The 13,488-nt window shown below is 36.8% G+C and overlaps 1 protein-coding gene across 3 annotated transcripts in view; it reads left to right on the forward strand.

The window, feature by feature from the left end:
• WSCD2 (WSC domain containing 2) overlaps window positions 1-13,488 on the forward strand; it is a 328,534-nt gene that overhangs the window by 113,203 nt on the left and 201,843 nt on the right. The gene's annotated exons all lie outside the window — the stretch shown is intronic.

The following is a 13,488-nucleotide window of genomic DNA, read 5'->3' on the forward strand; positions in this document are numbered from 1 at the left end:
CACCACTGGCATCTGTGGCCAAAATATACCTGTTAAAGATTAAAGTAGCTGACGTGTAGGTTATTTACAGACTTCATGAGTAGTGTAAAGATGCATACCTCTGTGACACTCTTGCTACTGAGTTCCTGCTGGACACAGAAATAGGAACATGTCTGTGATGTGCATAGATTTGCCTGGAATTTTCTTGCATCTGAGAAGGAATTGTGAGCACTGATGTATGCACAAGAAATGTTCTCTAGGTTCAAAGGAGTTTCCAATTCAAGATCTTTTCGTACAGCAGAAAATACCCCTAAAAACGAACCTTCTTTGCCCTATCATTTAATATCAATAATCTTATTGTTCAAAATGGAATCTTGTTTTTGCACTGCTCCACTATACTAGATGCCCCATGCGACTACTCCCTACTTAACGCATCCTCACTCCTCCCCTTGATCTGTGCAAATGTTTTCTCTAAAGCATGCACCACTACTACCGTACTCCCCTAATCCATGCAATTGGCAGAAATCTAGGTGCAATTTCACAAATAAAGGTGAACAGCGGGACTGACGCTGATTTTGCATTTGATTCTTCCTTTTCTTGCCACGTAAGTGGCTTCCAGTATATAGTGTGAACTACAGTTGTGATAGTAAAATGGCATTTTAATGCATAACAAAACCCCAAAGATGTCATAGTGTCATTATGTAAGCATTAAGCATGCAATGGTAAACTCATTTATTCCCCTTTTAACTTCTTAATATAAATTTTTCAGTATTATTCTTAACATTTATTTTTTTTACAATGAATTCCTAGCCTCTAAACATAGGTTATGGAGTTGTTTTGTGAATATTCCATTTTGTGATTAAAAATATATATATTGAGAAAAATAACAGCCAGGATTGTCTTCCCTATAAAATAGATAGCAGCTTAAATCTTTCCGGTTGGAGGCATGGTGGCAGTGATGAAGTGGGCTGGTGGGAACATCCAGGATAACATATTGCTACAGAACACTGCTCCAATGACAGCTGAATAATGAATTGCGCTGGCATTTAGGGAAATAGTGTTTGTATTACACCAAAGTATGAGTATAAAATGAAATCGGAAACAGCAGTGACCATGTACAGTCTCTGTATATGAATAAAACGATCTTCTGTTTTATATATAAAATAATGTACATTAGCCTACGGATACTAGACATTTCCTGAGTGCTTGTATACAGGAAACTTCTAACATCTGTAATAATTTGCAGTAAATGATGCTTTATTCCCTATAATACTTAAATTTTGCTTAAACAAATAAACAAACTGACATACCACATATATATACAGAGCAAGATAAAGACAAACACAGCGCCACAATGATACATACATATATTGCCATAGTCACACCACTAAATACAATTTTCCAATTTTAGAATATTTTGAAATGTTCACATCTACTTGGCTTATTTTCCTTATTATGCCATGACAGCCCATAGCTTCCCATTAAGTGATCCACTTGGGGCAGTTCCATTTTTCCTGAGCTCCTCACTTATCTGCAAGGTATGAGAGCAGTTTGCACGCTGCCCAGATCAATGAGCGGGATTAATGACAGAGATCCGTCTCCAGGCCTCATTGGGTCTGTAGCAACATGATCTGATTTGGGGGGTCTTGTGAGGCAGCTGTTGTAAGCAAATATTATTTACAGATTCACTGACATGTATTGTGTGCTATTATATATGGTCTGTCCAAAAAATATTCCCATGGAAGCTCACACCACACCACCAGTGGGCGTGACCAGCATGCATGGGGGCGTAGCTATAATTTTAGACATCAACTCTTCCTATCCCAATAATATACATGGGCAATGCTCTGTGCACTACTGTTAGGTACACGTAGCTCTCCCTTTTCAAGCAGAACTGTGTGAAGCGGGAGCAGGGTCCAGCCACCTCAATTATACAGTGCCCAAGGCTTAGAGGGGGTTTTCCAAGCACTAGGAAACCTCTTTGGTTTGCCTATGGGTAAAAAAGAACCAGGGCAATACACACATACATTTTTATCTTGCAGGTGGTGCCTACTTATGGGCACACTTAAATAGTGCATACATTTTCACTGAATTTCCGCTTGTCTGAGCTAGTATTGCAACCCATCTGTGAATGCATTTAACTACAAATTCAACTTTCCCAAAGCATTGTTCTTTAACTGCTCAGTTGGACTTTATCTTTTTATTTATTTAAGGAAGAAATACGACAAAGAGTTATTGTCATATTTACCAGTTTAATTATTTTTCTTATATTGTGTTTCAATATGCACAAATGCACGAAAATACTTTTTACTCATCTTGGTGTTTATACAGTGCACCTGAAATCCAGCCAGTTTGCTCTCTTAAAAATGTACACTCCCTGCTTACAACAAGGTCATTTTTTTGCCCCGTAAATACAGCATGCAAAAGTATTTAGTATTTGCCTTGCTTGCAATGCAATGTTAGCATCTGCACCTCTTACAAGACAATATGGTTTGTTCTGCTGGAAATTTTGCACCCGGGTAAAATTTGTATGCAACTGTAAATCGGCTACATAATGTTAGTGTACAGTTTGGTTTTCGGCTCAATAGCTAGGGGCAAAAACTTAAATCGTAATGCCTGACTCAAACCTCCCAATATTCGGACAAATTCTGTGTGAATTTACAAAGCCTTTATCCTTGCTCATTTAAATACAGCTATTAGGCTATGCCTGCCCATCGCGTACTATAAATGTTTTTCCATTGCTTTCTTGTTTTTTTGCCTCATGAACCAATGGCACAAAGATGTCATTATTAACTAGGTGATTGCTTTTGTGGCTGACACAATCTAAGAAAGTATATTACAGTTTCCAACATTTGAATATACTTTGCAGAGAAGACCAATCCAAGCACAGCGTACTAGGACCTAGACCCTTCAACATAATCTGACCATTTAAAATAGCATATCCTCTAGCAGTCACACTTTTTGGAATTTGAGAGGGGATGGGCTTGTTCGTTTGGGGGAATCTGCAAATATGGCCATGACTTAGGCTTAACAGGGCAGGGGTTTTTGTGGATAAGGGCATAGTAGATTTTGTTCCTGAATTGGCCCTGGGATGTTGAGATGTATAGTCTTATACCTTTATTCCATAAACTCTAACTGGTGGGAGGGGTACATGCTAAACTTATTTTATTTTCTGCAAAATCAGTACTGGTTCTGGAACCATGGGTTTATTTTCTTTTTTGTTACTTAAGAATCTGAATATCAAGAAACTCAACGTAATATGCAAGTTTTGAGCCCAAATTTAAACAAATCATAGTGAACAGAATATCTGATACCACTCTGAGATTGTACTTGACAAAAGTGTATTTTCCATAAGCATGCAGTTTCATTTCTAATGAGCAATGAATAAAAGATTCTAAATTATTATGCAAAACATTTGCTTCATTACATGTTTTGGCTGCCAAATTGCTCACATTTTCCTGGGGAAATTTGACCTTAAATGTGCCCAGTCCTATCCCCACTTTAACACACAGCAGAATGAATTAATTATACCTTTAGTGTTGAGAGTGGTGTCACCGGTGTTATGTGGATGTGAAGCCATAAACGCTTTTAACTTAAACAAGTTACTGTTTATTGAACTTTGTAACAACTCTTAGCTATATGCAGGTCCTCACATTTGGGAGCTTGTAAAACAGCAGTTGTATTAGCAGACAGGTATACAGTGTTATGCAGTCTTGTATATGGTGGTACCCTTATACACCTGTTTATATATGCAGACAGAAAGTTGGTGTAATACTCTGCACCTCCGTGCAGTATTCACTGTGGGCAGACAGGCTCTCCTGTTATATCTAGGAAGCCTCCGGTCAATTTACTTTTTAGGCTTTTGAGGGAGGGCTTTATAATAGATATGGAGCGCAGCTATTACAGACTGCATCCACTCCGTACACTGACTAATGGAAGTGTTGGCACAAAGCCAAACGTCCAGTTTCTGTCACTGGCCGCGCATGCACCGAAGCGCATATCGGATGCTAGTTGTCCTGCCACACTTCCTCCTACCCTAGACCACTGGGGATCGTGCTGACAAGTAAGAAAGGAAAGGAAAGGGGAAGGGGCGTAACGCTTTTCTTTCAACAGAATGAATGGAGCATGCCCCCCCCCCCCAGATTTATTACAAAATTTTAATTTAAAAATAAAGTAAGGAATGGCGAGGCAAAAGCGGAACTCGAAGTTTGTATCGCTGGAACTTCGCACCCCTGCAAGATGGCCTGTTCAACCATGAAACTAAATTTTGCTTCAACATCGCTCATCTCTAGGGACCTGTAATGATTGACATATTTGATTTATTTATTTTTTATTTCACTATAGTAACCATTACAGTTTTATAAATGCCAGATATTTTTTATGTCAATTTCATAGTTGGCAAAGTTGTTGAACTTCCACTACTAGAAACAGGTGTAGAAATAGGAAGTGATTATGAATATGGCATATGTAAGAACACAAGTCTAATCACAGAAGAAAGGCTGGTCCTTGTCTATCAGACTGATTGTGACACATGTTTTTGTATGCTGAATGCTTCAGCTACACTTTTATTCTGTGGTAATTCAGCTCCTCTTCAGATCCTTAATTAAGCTTTTTTAGAAAAATATAGAGAAAGAGAGTAAGAGGGAGAATATGAGCTGCGGCATCAACAATTATAATTTCTGGATAATTTTAATCAAGAATAGAATCCAGCAGCAGAAAATCCTACTTTATTTTCCAGCCTATAAATCACATTACTTATGTTAGTTTAAATACTGTGTAGCCTTTGACACTCTTCACATATTTTAAGGATTTGCAGTAGTCGGAAATCCAACATCTACAATAAACCCCTGACAGAGACAACATTACATAGCGCGTAATGAGTATGAGTAATATGCCAGGGCTTAAAATGTGCAAGAATCTAAATGTACAGTTTAGAATACATAGGATTCTAAAATAAAGGCAAAAATATTATGTTCCTAATGTGGGGAATAATTGATACAAAAAAATCATCTTAAGATCTGTGCAGGTTTACAGTATCAGTGGCATATGTTCATGGTTCAAGCCAGGCACATGTCACAGACAGATATGTCCAACTTCCATCCATGTTCTTATCCATTTGCTTTATGTGTAACAAACACATTTACTACTAGGCATCAATAAAAGTTTAAAAAAAAACAACTCTCTAATACAGCCAAAACTCCCCGTCATTTTTACAAAAAAAGTCTTACTTAAAAATGTACACAAACCATGATATATACCCAAATGATGAAGGATGCACCAATCAGTTTCAACGGTGCATTTGCAAAATCACAAGAGTTTTGCTAGTACCAAAGACCATCATCCTTATCATTCTCTATTTGCTCCTGCCCCTGGCCACCAATAACATGGCCTTCTCAGACATATAAGCGTATTTTTCCTGGTCTGTATACGTTCCTATCAGAATCATGCATATCTACAATTTATGGGCATGTGCAGAGTGATTTCACCCAAGATACGCACACTGGCCAAGACTCTATTAGAAAATCATTTCATGCATTTTAAACAATTAAAAGTGATGTCTACTTTTAGGTCCCTAAGATGTAAATACACAAGAAAGTATAACGGGTTAAGGTATATACTGTATGATGTTTGTTTCTATTTTAATACATAGCAAAGTGGAATGTTGCTGATGCTCTCAACTCAAAGTGTATATAATGTAACTCTAAAGCTGGCCACACATGCAATGATGTATGAGCCAGATATAAAGTGCAGCTTCCGTGGCTATGATATAAGATAATGATCTTATCAACAGCAATAGGATCATTATTGGGCTTAACAATAAATGCATTTGGAAGATAACTGTTATCAGCCTGCTAAGTGCAGTCAGAAGATAACTGGAAAACCAGGCTCCACTGAAGACAGAAGTAATCCAGGACCCTAATCTCATAGACTAATGGATCTCCTCCAATTTCAGCACCAATGTGTGTGGCTAAATTATATGATGATCCTGACGCTTGCGCATTAGATGTGCTTATTCATGCATTTTAAATTCCCTTGTAATGCCAAGGAGGGGTGTGGGATGGGTGGACTACTTTCAAAGGAGTTTAACACATGGAACATAATACGTGTCTTAATTATTTTAAAGTGCTTTTATTTTTTCATTATGAACTTCATTAAAAAAAGGTAATGCACAAAATTATAATGCTGCTACAATCTATAGACCTCAACATATTGTCACACAAATATTTCAGTACATACTAGTATGAACTACATTATTTGTCAATGCCTGCCTTGAATCTCGAATAACGCATTCACTAACACATTAATGGTGCTCAGATGTGAATGAGCCTTTTGGATATTCATTGGGGTTATGTTGTTGTATTGCTGTATGTAAACTATATTTAAATCGGTAACATTTTGAAACATTTAGTAGGTTTCCAGATTAAGGAAATGTTTCATTCTGTGAAGCCAGACATTTTTTGAACCATGATTTTAATGGAATGGAGAATACCGCAATTGATCATTGTGCGGGTATATCTTAGATCAGGGCCGTCTTTCCCATTGGGCACAATGGGCAGGTGCCCAGGGTCCCTGCAGCACAGGGGTGCCCGTCGGAGGTGGCACAAAAAAAAAAAACAGAAAAAAAAAAAAAAGAAGAAAATACTTACCTTGCGGCAGCTGGCGATCCGGCTTCCTCCATGGTCTCCTCCTCCATGCGGCACTCGCAGTGCATGTTGGGCATGACGTCATCACGCCCGCCCGACATCCATTGCGGAGCGCAATGGAGGAGGAGACCAGGGAGGGAGCCGGATCGCCAGCTGACCGCAAGGTAAGGTTTTTTTTTTTGTGCTGCCTCAGACGGGCCCCCCTGGGCTGCAGGGCCCATATATGTAATCATTTTTTATATATATATATATATATATATATATATATATATATATATATATATATATATATATATATATATATATATATATATATATATATATATATATATATGGGCCCCGATGCACTGCTTTGCCCGGGGGCCCAAAATGTTGTTAAGAGGGCCCTGTCTTATGACAATTCGTTTACTGAAAGGAATATATGGGATGATGGAAGTGTTATTGGGTGCACTTGTAATGTTCACAGACATATAGTACCTTGCATATTTGGTAAACGTTAGTAAATGTAGTAAAGTAAGATATAACTCCCATTTTGTTACTCAACAAAAATATTAATATTTGTTAATAAAAGTAATATCCTTACACTGCTAAACATAAATGTACCACATAATTGGTTTGGACATGAGCTGTGTTGTCAGCAACTTATTTCCAACTTTCCACCCTTTATTTCCTAGAAAATTACATTTTTTGGTACTTGTTCATATTGTATAAAAAAAAAGGTGGTTTTTAGTAATTTTACATGAAATCTTTAGTACAGTAAAAAAATATTGTTTTTGAAATGTTGCTTGTGGATTAAATAACTTGTTTATGCCATAGCCCTGATGGATGTTCCATAAATGTCCTTTAGTTTGTGCCGTGCTTTGATCAATAATAATATTAATGCTGAGTATTATGGTTTACAATGATTTGACTGTTTAAGTAGGTAAATGGACACCTGCACACAATACAGTATTGGCCTCAGTCTGTTTAATCCCTTCATTCTTTTCATGAAAAACAAAGCCCTCTTACGTGTTTGGCTTTGTAATTTGAATGTGAAAAGCTGTATTCTCACACGAGTTAGAAGCAGAAGATGGCATTTTTGTCCTATTATTCCTAGAGGCCCCTTGTTTGGAAAAATCTGAATGCTTACTATTACTATTTGTTTAAAGCTTGATTATTAACATTGTGTTCCATATTTTACAGTTAAATGTGTCAGAGGATATTTGGCAAAAAAGGTCCTTTTTTTTTTGCAATAACTTTATTGGGAAAAATTATTCAAAATATACATATGTGTAAATAAAGGGCAATCAAACAAATTGTCATACAATATAAGAAGAGTTGAGTAGAAATAATTCTCATGAAATCCGGTAAAAAACGAGTTCTAAATTCCAACCTTAAATCAGCCAATTTTACAAAGTATAACATACATGAGATTAGGTGTCTTAATTAGCTAAACATTGAATACTTAAAAAGAATAAAGCAAACAAAATTAAACCTATAAAGGAAGGTGAGGATAGGACAGGAGGGGTAGGAAGGGTACGGTCTTTTCGAATGGTATTCCAGTCTACTATGATAACTAGATAGGGGGCAAATGGATGAGAGAGAAAAGAATGATAACTCCCATCAAGAAAATCCACAAAAGTGGACTATTTGGATAAGGCAGAATATTTTACGGTGTCTTGGAATTCCAGCCAGTAGAACCATGTGGCACAATAATCATTAAACCTATCGGAAGAGCAGAGAATCAGATTGTCCATATACCTATAATATTCAATGCTGATGACCCATTCTTTCAGAGTTGGAGGAGAGAAGGATATCCAATGCACAGGAATCACTGCCTTTGCGGCACTTTTTTTAGATTTTTTAATAAGGTTTCTTTTATACAATGAAATAGGAAGCTTTGTTTGATTCAATAACCAAAAACCTGGGTCTTCTGGTACTTCGGATTTCCAAATTTCTTTTGAAGTAGCAATGACGCCATCCCAAAATGGCCTTAAAGGTGGACATTTCCACCAAATGTTTAATGGTGTCCCAATAGTCAGATTACCTTTTTGACACAAACAGCTAGGTTTGCAGCAGTTAATACATTTACTGACAAACAGTAACAAATAAGCTAAAAATTGTGTCTAGCTGTCAAAAACCATTGGAAAGTACCACACTAAATGTAGCAAGCTCCAGATCAGTGTTTTTAGGACTATACATAGTTAAGTATCGCCTTATTACTAGAGATGAGCAAAGTAATGGCGAATAATCATACAAGTTCCATCAATATAATCTTTAAGTTCTCCTTTTGCTTTACCATTCTGCGTTACCATTCTTCAGAATGCCACTGATTTGCACATTTACATTTAGTTGAATTATTAGTATAAATTAGAGTGGGTCGATGGCGGTCTATTTATTCTGTTCTGCAATGTGATTGAGGGAGACTGGCCAAATTTCGCAGCCAAAATGTGTAAAATTTCATACCAAATGTTGACTAAAGTTTTAGGTTAGCAGGTTCTGAATCATATGCAGATGTATCTGCTATCACAGGTACAAAGTCCCAATATCGGAGCAGAAGATTAACACAAATTAGTGGACTTGGTACAGCAGAATGTCACAGTGTACTTATCTGCAGTATAGCAAAGTCCAGAGAATCCAAAGTATTTTGAGACCAACCCAGAGTCCTTCTGAACAGTCGGCCACAATAGTACTTGAAAGAATTGGCATTAAATTTTGTACTGCTTCCACTCCATTCGAATTGAGTGCAGCTGCACAACTAATGGACAGGATGCAGGCCAGAATGGATGTGGAGAAGCTGAACACCAGATGTACCACCAGACATCAGCAAACAAAACAGGTTTTATGAATGGTAAATGTACTACAATCACAGCTTTCTCGGGACACCACCACCTCAATCAGGACTGGATTATCGGGCAAGTAACAGAACATGAACGGACAGACAGAGCCAGGAATCGGAACCAGAACCATGATTAGATATAGCCAGGGATCAGAACCAGAATCCTATTCAGACATAGCCACAGATTAGAACCAGAAAGCAGACACAGCATAATATGGAACAGGAACCAGGGTACTACTGCTGGAATCAAAATACTATCACTGGCAAAGATGGAGTGTCAAGACAGGCCTTAAATCCAACCCGGATAATGCAGGTAACACACCTGCAATGCAGCTCAGCCTAATTGAAAGCAGAGAGCTCTCATACACAGAAAATAAAGATTAACCTGACATCTAGCAGCAGAATCCCAAGACATGCAGATAGCACATCTGCATTGCAGCTCAAACTAGTTGAAAACAAGCAGCTCTCGCATACAGGGAAACAGAAACTGATAATAGAAGCAGAATCCTAAAGTTGACCAATAGCAGAGTTGTTTCTAACTCATCAGTCTAAACCGCTTGCAAAAAAATGTAAGACAGAAAATATACAACAGATATCATATGTTTATCTTTTTTGTAAGCATCCTAAACTCCACCAGCCCATGAATAAAGATATATTGGTATCCTTATGCTTAGGGGAATTATAAATGGTATAAATTTTTATTTTTTTTTTTATTTTTTTTTATATGGATTAGATGAGCCTGCATAAGTGCATTTAATTTACTTTTTAATTAGCAGCCTCCCAAATGTAAATTTGGGACAAATTAAACTAAGTTACAAGCCAACCAAAACTCCATCCCTAGAATGTTTTAAACGGTGTTTGGTGGCCATTTTTGCCTAATTTTCTGATGCAGAGAGTAAATAGGAAGAAAAATTGTGGGCAGGTTTTAACGACACCATTTACATTACCAAGTGGTCAGTGCTTGATGGCACTATTCATGCTGGTCCCCGATCACCATGCAATTATGTGAGCACTTTTGTGGAGCATTGCCCACTCTATAGGAATTCCAGGACATCCCCTAATTGAAGTGCTTCCCTGATATTCCAGGAGAGGAGGCAACTATGCCCTTGGCAGATTCCTGGGCACCCACCCTGTGAATTCACTGTTAATTGAGATATTAATATAAATGTGTGTATTTCACTTAGAACTAAATACCATTATCCTGATAGAAGCAGAGCATCATAAATATCTAAATGAGTTAAGCTATAAAGGTAAAACACCCCTGGATATAAAGGGGTTAAAAAGAGCCTCTCCAGGACTGTTGTTTTTAGATTACTGATGCCAGCCCCTGCCTTGTACATGCATGGGCACAACAATTTTTAACTTCAAAGCTGCTTAATATGACATTATGCTCCTCTGAAATAAGGCCAACTAAAGAGAACATTCCTTAATGCCCTTAAAATATTCATGTGCAAATTGTGTTTACAAAGCCGCACACATTTAGTAAGACTTAAACATGCATTGAAAACATTAATAATGCCTGATGCCTGGAGAGATTGAGGTATTTGGAAGCCTACTCTTCACTCAATAGTGAATTACCATAGCTAATATAATCACCTACAAAATGATGCTAATGACATCAATTAGGGTGTGATTATGAGATGTCCAGATTTTTTGATCCTAGGGAGAATAGTAGCACAAGCTGCTTTATACATGTAGCTAGAAAAGCTGAATGTGAATATGAGATGTGAAGTGGTAAATAAGGGGTATTATTAATCAAAGGCTGCCAGAGTTTATCATCTCTTTAATAATTGCCATTTTGCCATTGTTTTTAAGCTTTGATGCACTTTTAATCACTTTTTAGAAATTTTTAATACATATAATTTGATGGCAGAAAATAACCCACATGTGCATCTAGTCTGTCCTCTTTGTGTTGGTCTTTTTTGGGGAAATGAGGGGATTGCTTTTTTCTTAATATTTTCTATATGTATTTGAACATTTACATTTAGTTGAATTATTAGTCTTAACAAAAGGAATATGTTTTCCTGTTTTTTTTAGATTTCTTTTACTGCTGAGAAATTATTACATGGATCTATGACCCTTTTTGTTAAAATTATCTTCTTTATATTACCTTTGTCTTCCACCGTCCAGTTTCAAATCGTTCTACAAATCCTTTTATATTTATTTTTAAATACTATCTTCTTGACCTTTATTAGTACTTTTGATATATTTTAATGTGTCTGTCATATCCCCTGTGTTCCTTCTCTTCCGTAAGCTATACGCATTTAGCTCTTGGTGTATTTTTTGATAAGTTTTGTTGCACCTTTTATGAATGTGTTTTGTTATATTTAATGTTTTATAGATTGGACATCAAGAAATATACACAGTAGTCAAGCTGAGGTCTTACTAGTGCCAATATAACCTTCTAGTACTTTTTTCTTTATCACCAGGTATCCTAGTGGCTTTTCCCACTGCTTTACTATAATGTTTGATTACCTTCATATTATCAGAAAAATTATACTGTGGATAGCCACGCAGCAAAACCCTAAATGCCAATCCTATTAAAAGGCATCACTCTATGTCCCCCCCAAATACAGAAGAGGAAGGCTGTGACCTTGTAGCTTCAATTTACAGAAGAGAATTTGCTACTTTCTTAGATAGCGAGTTGTATTATTCCCTCTTTGGCTGGTGGGACCTCTGAGACAGCAGCCCCTTGTTCTCTTGTTATACTCTACAAAGTTACTAATGAAGCTCCATTGGTGGAGGCTTAGATGTAAAAGAATTTGTTTTTTTTATAAAATAACTAATTAAAACATAAAATATCAATATGATGCCCCCTCATATTATGGTAGAAATAAAACTAGTGCTAGGAGCTCTACCCTACTGCTAATGTTGTTTGGGAAAGTAATAATATGAAAATCTGCCAGCCTTTTGGGGAGGTCTTTCTTGCCCTTTCTGGAGTAATGTGGAGCCTAGAGTATGAGGACCCTAACCCCCCTCTCCTCCAACACCACACACACACACACACACACACACACACACACACACACACACACACACACACACACACACTTGTCGAGACATATTAAACAGGATCACCACCAGCTAGTGTAGGGGGCCCTACCTATTCCCATATAGAAGAGTAGGGAGAATAGATTACAGCATGAGCCAGTGCTAGACAAAAATAAAATTTAAAAAGACCAAAAATGTGGACTTAGCCCTTTAAAATATTATTTCACTCAAATCGGATAGCAAGAGTAACATAATTGGATACTGGTATTTACAATTGTCATTGTTGCCAAGTTATGAGCTTTTGAATAAGTTATGTGTTGATAGGAATTTCAGAAAACTGACTCTGACATTTATAATTATGAACATCTGTCATTGTTTACTGTGAAATTTAAGCACACACATTTGTTTTTCAAGTGCTGACTTCAATTGTGTTCATTTCATTGTTTTTTTCAGTACAGTAATACGATCACTACTGCTAATAGTTAATCTGACTTATTCTATCTTCTACTGCACATTTTTGTGAGTCAGCATTTGTTTTCTTCAAAATATAAGCAAAAAAGTAATATTCGATTATATGTCAAATTCCTCTCCACAATTTCAATGTTTTATTCAAGGTAAATAAAAGCAGTTTTCTCATGAAATTTATTTTTAGTACTGACAGTTTTCCTTTTTTGTAAGTGCATAATTTTGAATGTGTTTACTTTTTCTTGTTTGTCATTCATTATTTTAATGTTAACACAATAGTGTCAGAGATGTAAAAAGCTAGGCATAAAAAAACCTACCTACTTAACAATAAAAGCTCTAACTTTTTTATCAATATGATGACACCACATGATGGTTAATAAATACAGTACACTCATTGTATTATCTCATCTAGAATCTGAATCTCTTTCCACTGAGAGCCTATGGAACAGAAGTGTCCCAGTCCTTGCAACCCTGATACAGGTTGTTATGGGAACCAGTAGCAATGCTATATAACATGTGTCTTGACATGCCAATCTATCAAAGAGGTTTAGGAAAAGCTAAATTAATTAAAGATAGAGGGGTGGGGGATTT

The sequence above is a fragment of the Mixophyes fleayi genome, chromosome 1 (assembly GCF_038048845.1).
Source record: "Mixophyes fleayi isolate aMixFle1 chromosome 1, aMixFle1.hap1, whole genome shotgun sequence".
Classification (NCBI taxonomy): Eukaryota; Metazoa; Chordata; class Amphibia; order Anura; family Limnodynastidae; genus Mixophyes; species Mixophyes fleayi.